This window comes from Symphalangus syndactylus, chromosome 3 (assembly GCF_028878055.3).
Source record: "Symphalangus syndactylus isolate Jambi chromosome 3, NHGRI_mSymSyn1-v2.1_pri, whole genome shotgun sequence".
NCBI lineage: Eukaryota > Metazoa > Chordata > Mammalia > Primates > Hylobatidae > Symphalangus > Symphalangus syndactylus.
This window is the reverse complement of record NC_072425.2, coordinates 41,794,313-41,800,855: the sequence shown is the minus strand read 5'-3', so window position 1 is coordinate 41,800,855 and position 6,543 is coordinate 41,794,313. Positions and strand designations below refer to the sequence as shown.

At 36.3% G+C, this 6,543-nt stretch overlaps 1 long non-coding RNA gene across 1 annotated transcript; it reads right to left on the bottom strand.

Annotated features, from left to right (window-relative positions):
- Positions 1 to 304: 304 nt before the first annotated feature.
- Positions 305 to 2,139, bottom strand: LOC129478308 (uncharacterized). Its single transcript, XR_008656389.2, has 3 exons — positions 1,830 to 2,139; positions 1,447 to 1,517; positions 305 to 708 (listed from the first exon to the last, which is right to left on the bottom strand). It is a non-coding gene; the product is annotated as an uncharacterized lncRNA (long non-coding RNA).
- Positions 2,140 to 6,543: the final 4,404 nt, after the last annotated feature.

The window sequence follows — 6,543 nt, the reverse complement described above, 5'->3', positions numbered from 1 at the left end:
TGGAGGGAGCCCTTTTTACTGGATGTCTCATTTCCTCCCCTAAAGAAGTACATCCAACTGCCATTAGAATAAGGATAAAGATAAGGCTAAAGATCAATCTTAACTGCTTCCTACTGACAGGGGGCGCTGTTTTGGGGGAAACGGCAGATCTCCCTCAGAGGCCTATCTACAGGTTCTCAGCAGAAGGGAACATCTTCTGAGGCTCCAGTTGCATGACCATTTTGAGTCTGATGGCCTGAAGGTGAGATGAGACAAACTGGATTATTAGAAAACATGTATCAAAATGAAACAAGGACAGGGATAGGGTAAGAAGAGCTCAAAAATCCCAAGGCTTGTTACCAGTTTGCACAGGGAGAGGAGGGCTTAAGGCCCAACTGGTAAAAAAAAAATTTTACCCTTTTGCTGGTATGTTGGGCTTCTGGGTTCCCTTCCCCTGAGCCCAATCCTAAGCCAACCAGTTTAAAGTTTGGGAAATTAATTCTTCTCAGTTTGGATGATGCATCTGAGGGGAGTGTCTTATAGTATGGAAACACAATTACCTGTCAGTGAAGAGGAGATAGAAGAGAAGAAAGGAAAAAACAAGGATTATTTTTTTCAAAGGAGTCCCAGGGGTTCAGGATGCATTCAAAAGGGTCCAGACTGAAGATGAGTACTCATTTAGGAAGAAGGGAGCAGGCATGCTGGTTCCTTTATCTTGCTAGCAAATACCTAAGGCACATGAGGGAGGGAAAGTGAGGCATTTCTTCTTCTTTCCTCTCGCCTTGTATCCCCAGTCTGGGTAACTGCGACAGGGTGCCATCCATGGGTGTCAAAGCAGCTTTCACCCATGTTAACAGGAGGGGCTGGGGGTGGGAGTATCCACCCTTACCCATGTATGCCCTATCTCCCCTGCTGTCGGTAGCCTTGAATTACCTAAACCTCGTTTATGCCAAGGATACTAGCATGACCTTCATTCATGAAACCATGAAACAGAAAGCTTGGCTTAATGAGCAGGAAACAGCCACATTCTGTTTTAACTTTTAACAGTGCCTGTGCCTTTTAACTTTCATTATAGTTGGCCTCTGGATCCCCGAGATCCAGTTTTCTTTAGTAGGGCTATGACCTGAAGCTTAAAATTGAGTTTGGGACAAAAACGTGTCTCAGATGGGGGTTGCATGGACTACTTAGCATAAGCCAAATGCTAAGGTGAAGCTGAGGAATTGAGTCCTCCTCCAACAAGGGAGAGAAAAGAATGTCTTGTGACATGCCGGCCCAGATAACTGGTAGCTATAGTTATGTTTGCTAAGATTTGGGTGCATGGTGCTTGGGCTTTGGTTAGTTCCCTTGGTCTTACTTTCTCAAAAAGGAAACCTCCAGGTAATGGGCACTCTACTTATTCCCTTTATCTAGGAGGATTTCCATGATAATTGCTCAGAACTAGAATATTGATCCAGATTTCTACATTACCCATCTCTTTTGTTCTTTCTGAGCTGCAGCCAGAGATTGCTGGTTCCTTCACAGGAACAAGTAGGGTTCATCTAAAAATGTAAACAAAAATGTAAAAACAACTAATGAATTTAGAATTTAATGACAAATGTATAAGTTTTGCAATATAATTTCTCTCTATCCAGTCCTCATTTTTGTTAAAAAACAAATAATGATAGGACAGAGTTGTTTTCAAAATAGACTTTAGTCTTATACTTGGCCTGATTATTTATAAAAAGTGCAGCAAGAATAACTATCTCTACATAGGCCTTTTAGATTGACTTTGTCGGAACTCTGTTTCACAAGGAATCTCAGATAAGACCTCTTAAAGCCAAGCCCAGCCATGCATTTTTATTTTTAAATACCTGTGAGTTCGGTGATCCTCTCCTCTTAAGTTTCCAAGATAAGCTTGGAGCTCTTGGGCCTGTTAGAAAGCGACATTCTTTACTGACCACAGGTCACAAACTCTGTACAGGGACTGTGTAGATGAGTGTATGAGACCAGTTTCCCCAAGGGGCTTTATATCAGCTCTGCAAGTCAAGCTTGACTCCTTAAAGGGAAGCATACCCTTCCAGTCAAAGCCTTGATAAAACAATGAGTTTCTCCAGTTGTGTCCTGTTGCAAAAGAAAATGGATTCTTATGGCTGGATGCAGTGGCTCACACCTGTAATCCCAGCATTTTGGGAGGCCGAGGCAGGTGGATCATGAGGTCAGGAGATCGAGACCATCATGGCTAACATTGTGAAACCCCATCTCTACTAAAACTACAAAAGATTAGCCAGGTGTGGTGGCAGGCACCTGTAGTCCCAGTTACTCAGGAGGCTGAGGCAGGAGAATGGTGTGAACCCAGGAGGCGGAGCTTGCAGTGAGCCTAGATTGTGCCACTGCACTCCAGCCTGGACGACAGAGTGAGACTCCATCTCAAAAAAAAAAAAAAAAAGAAAGAAAATGGATTCTTATTGCACTGGTGCAAACAACTATATTGCCATCAGTTAAGAATACTTACAGATATTTTTCAAATTCTGGAGGAACCAGGCAAAGAGAAATAAACATGCTCCAAATTTTGTTAACAGGAAAATAACTTACTCAATTATTAAAGGCTGTAAATAGCTCAAAATAATTCTTGACTCTGAAAAACAAAACAAGAATAAACAATATTTCAAGCAAAAGTCAAAAAGGTTGCTTCAGCTTTCTGGGTTCATTCAGTTAGCTCTTGTTTTGCTTGATATTTATGAACATTTCACATCTTCATGAGTGCTGTACAGTTTTATTTATTCTAATGTCACAATCCTCCAAAGTTATCAAAAACCTGTATTTGAGTGCATCTGTCAATGTTCTACAGCTTATTATCAACCATCTTTTGAAAAGTATTAAACAGACAATAATTGTCTGTTAATAACAACATTTCCAGGGTAGTTCCAGTTAGAAACACAATTGACAAACAAGTTTGGTTATCTCCATGTTTACAATAACTTAACCTAACTTTAATTATGATTGATATCATGTACTTTAGACATTAGAATTTTAGAAATTCCATACAATTTTGGAACATATATTAGTATCATTTACCAAGATACAGACTAAAGAAGATTTGAGTGCCATTTTGACAATCACATGTACCTAAACATGTCAAATAATCCTGTTTACCTCTCTTTTCTGGATACTCCAGGGACCCCTGTGAAGCATATGAAAAGACAGGTGTCAGGAAAAACAATTTTGAAACTAAAGTTTAATTTTGAGAAGTCTGTTAAATATGTTAGAGGTTTAAAATAACTCTAACTTCATAACTTGATGTTATGAAATAGAATTCCAAATTACCATGTTACTTATTTTGCCAAAATGATGACTCAGAAACTTAAAAATGCAAAAACCTGTTATGACCCTTTACAAATTTTGCTAAAGAGCAGATTAGTGCTTTAAGAGAACCTTGTTGTGCTTTTATTTTAATGCTCAATATACAGAAAAACCACTTAATATCCTTTTGAATTTAACCAATATGTTCACATACAGAATATAGTTAATATGTTCACACACAGAATTTTTGCAAGATTAATTTTTACAATCCTTCATCCACTTGTTTGAACTTTTAGCTTTTTATCTTATCTAATTTGAAACAATCCTTTAACCCTAGGCAACAATTTACATTTATATGCCTTCTTACAATCTTTTACTAAAAACACATTTTACTGTCCTTATACATCTTTCATGTACTCCCAATTACATGTCCTAATGGTAACACCTAGCAGTTTTTAACTTAATGTAAAACCTGGTAAGTTGTTTTAATTATGTTCTAGGTGCAGCCAATGTTTGACTCCTTCCTGTATAATTAAGGGTGTGGTTAGTTCCATATGTTTCCAGGCCTTACTAAGATGAACAGTTCTTAAAACACAAAAAGTAGTTTATAACCTTAAAACGTTTAGCCAACCTAGTATCTGACCTGCATAATTTAGTCCACTTATTTATATTTTGAAGACATCTGCTTTTTACCAATAATTTTTAAGGCTGTTTTTATTTCTCAAGGATTAAATTCACATGAATGGAACGGTACCACATCCTTTATCTTCTCTAAAAAATATTTGATCAAAGTGTTTATCTACCTTTAGGTCAATTAATTACAGCTCTTTTTACAGATATCACACACACGACACATAAATAACTACACAGGCAGAAGAAAACCCAGTCCCCATAAGAACTTTCATTTGTTCATCCCCTTTTTGGATTAATAGCCTTTGGGGCTTTTAATTAATGGGGTTCCAAAAGGAAAATAGAGGTCTGTCCCCTCTCATGCATGCACTAAAAGTGGAAAGGCAAAATCAAGAAAATTAATTCAGTCAACTGAGAAAAAAACTTTTTCCAGCAAAACAGGATCCCAGAAAAGAAAAACCAGAAAGAACTCATTCCCTAAGCTAGGATTGAATCCCAGGCCACTATTGTAAACTGCCAGAGGCTAGAACAAAATATTGCCACATGGTTATAGGTCTTACTCCCAAGGACGCAAAACAAGATGGTGGCCTGCAGCAAAATTTGCTATGGACCATACAGAAAGACACACAAAGCATATCAGATTGGCTACAGTTTAAGATCAGCCTCACAAATCCTTTCTCACAGTTAAAACTCTACAGACAATATCAACAATGCTCCCCAACATTCCTGCCCCAGCTAAACATCTTCTAAAAGGAAAAAACTTCCTTTCAAAGTTAACTGCTGACAAGGTGGAAAAGATAAAAGGATGCTACAAATATGTTGAAGTGCTGAGACATAAATGCTTAAGAGTTGCATGAGTTTTTGATAAATTGACTCATTTTGAATAAGAAATGACCTTGGTAACAGTCTTTCTCTGAAATACACTTTGTATCTTGATAATATGCATATTCTAGCTTTCATTTGATTAATACTAGAATATATATATATATATTCTTAAAAACATCTTTTTAAAGTAACTAGCTATTTAAAGCAAAATCAACAAGATGGTTGATGTTAAAAGACGTTAAAAAAATCTTTTAAAAAGATGGAAGTGGAATGCTCTGACTTCCACTGCTAGACCAAACTGAGCTCTTGCTCTGGGCAAATATCATCAGCTAGATTTCTCCCTGCTGGGAGGTAATATTTTCACAACCCAAGAATGTCTTTCTCAAGGATCTGTACAACTGAAAACATAGGGGTATGTGTGTGTGTGTGTGTGTGTCTGTGTGTGTGTGTGTGTGTGTATATATATATATATAATGAATTTATATATATACACAAGTATATATACAATATGTACATATATGTGTATATATATATGTATGTATTTATATATGTGTATATATGTATATATGTGTATATATGTGTAAGTGTGTGTGTGTGTATTTGTTTGTTTTTTTGAGACAGGGTCTCACTCTGTTGCCCAGGCTGGAGTGCAGTGACATGATTATGGTTCACTGCATCTTTCACCTCCAGAAAACAGTATATTTTATTTTTATTTTGCCTATACCATTTGTTTCTTCTCATTTAATATATGTTTCCCATAGGCACCATTCCCTGGTTGCTTTCACTTTTACCCAACCTGATAATTTGGGAAGGATTGTGATGTTTAGTCCATTAACCTTTGAGGTCATTATTAATACAGCTGGTTTTAAATTCACTAATTTGCTGTTTGTTTTTCTATCTGTCTTGTGTGTTCTCGCTTTCTTCTCCTCTTGTTTGTCTTTTTTAATTAACTGTATATTGTTCAAATTCTACCTTATCTTCTTTTTTGTCTGTTAGCTATTTCTGTCTTTTTTAGTTTTTCATTATTTAGTATTTCATTATTTGGGTTTTTACAGGGCTTATAGTCTTAAGTTTAGCCTAAAGCTGCTTCTTTGTATATTTTAAAGGGTTCTCTGTACACAGTAAACTGTAACCTAACTGAATGTGTAAGCAGACTGTAACCTACTTTTGTGCCAATCACTGAGTTTCGGCCAAAGGCAGCCAACTGTTCAAACCTAGATCGAATAATTCAAATGCTGAGATATAACCAGCCCAGCTGTTTTGGTACCTAACTTCAATTTTCTATGTGTCACTTCTCTTTGTTTGTCCATAAATCTTCTTACAACATGTGGCTGTGCTGGAGCCCCTCTCTACCTGTTCTGGTTCAGGGGGTGCCTGTTTTGTGAATCATTCTTTGCTCAATTAAATTTAATTTATTTAAGGTTTTTTTTTAAATCAATAGTAACACCTTTAACTTACATTTGCATACTGCAAGTCATATTTTATGTGTCATATACAAAACTTAAACTTCTACACCTAAACTCATCCCCACTTCTTGTTCTTTGGGCTATTATTTCAATGTATAATATTATTTCTATGTATAATATAAATCACAGAATATATTGTCGAGTTTGCTTTAAATAGCTAGTTACTTTCAAATCATGTTTTTAAGAAACAAAATTTTAAAAATATATTATACTGATAGTTATCATTTTTATTGTTCTTCATTTCGTTGTGTAATACCAATATCCCTGTGGTAACTTTATACTTCTTCCTGAAAGACTTCCTTTAACATTTCTAGAGGTAAGGGACTGCTACTTTTGAAATGTTTTAGCCTTTTTAAGTCTAAGG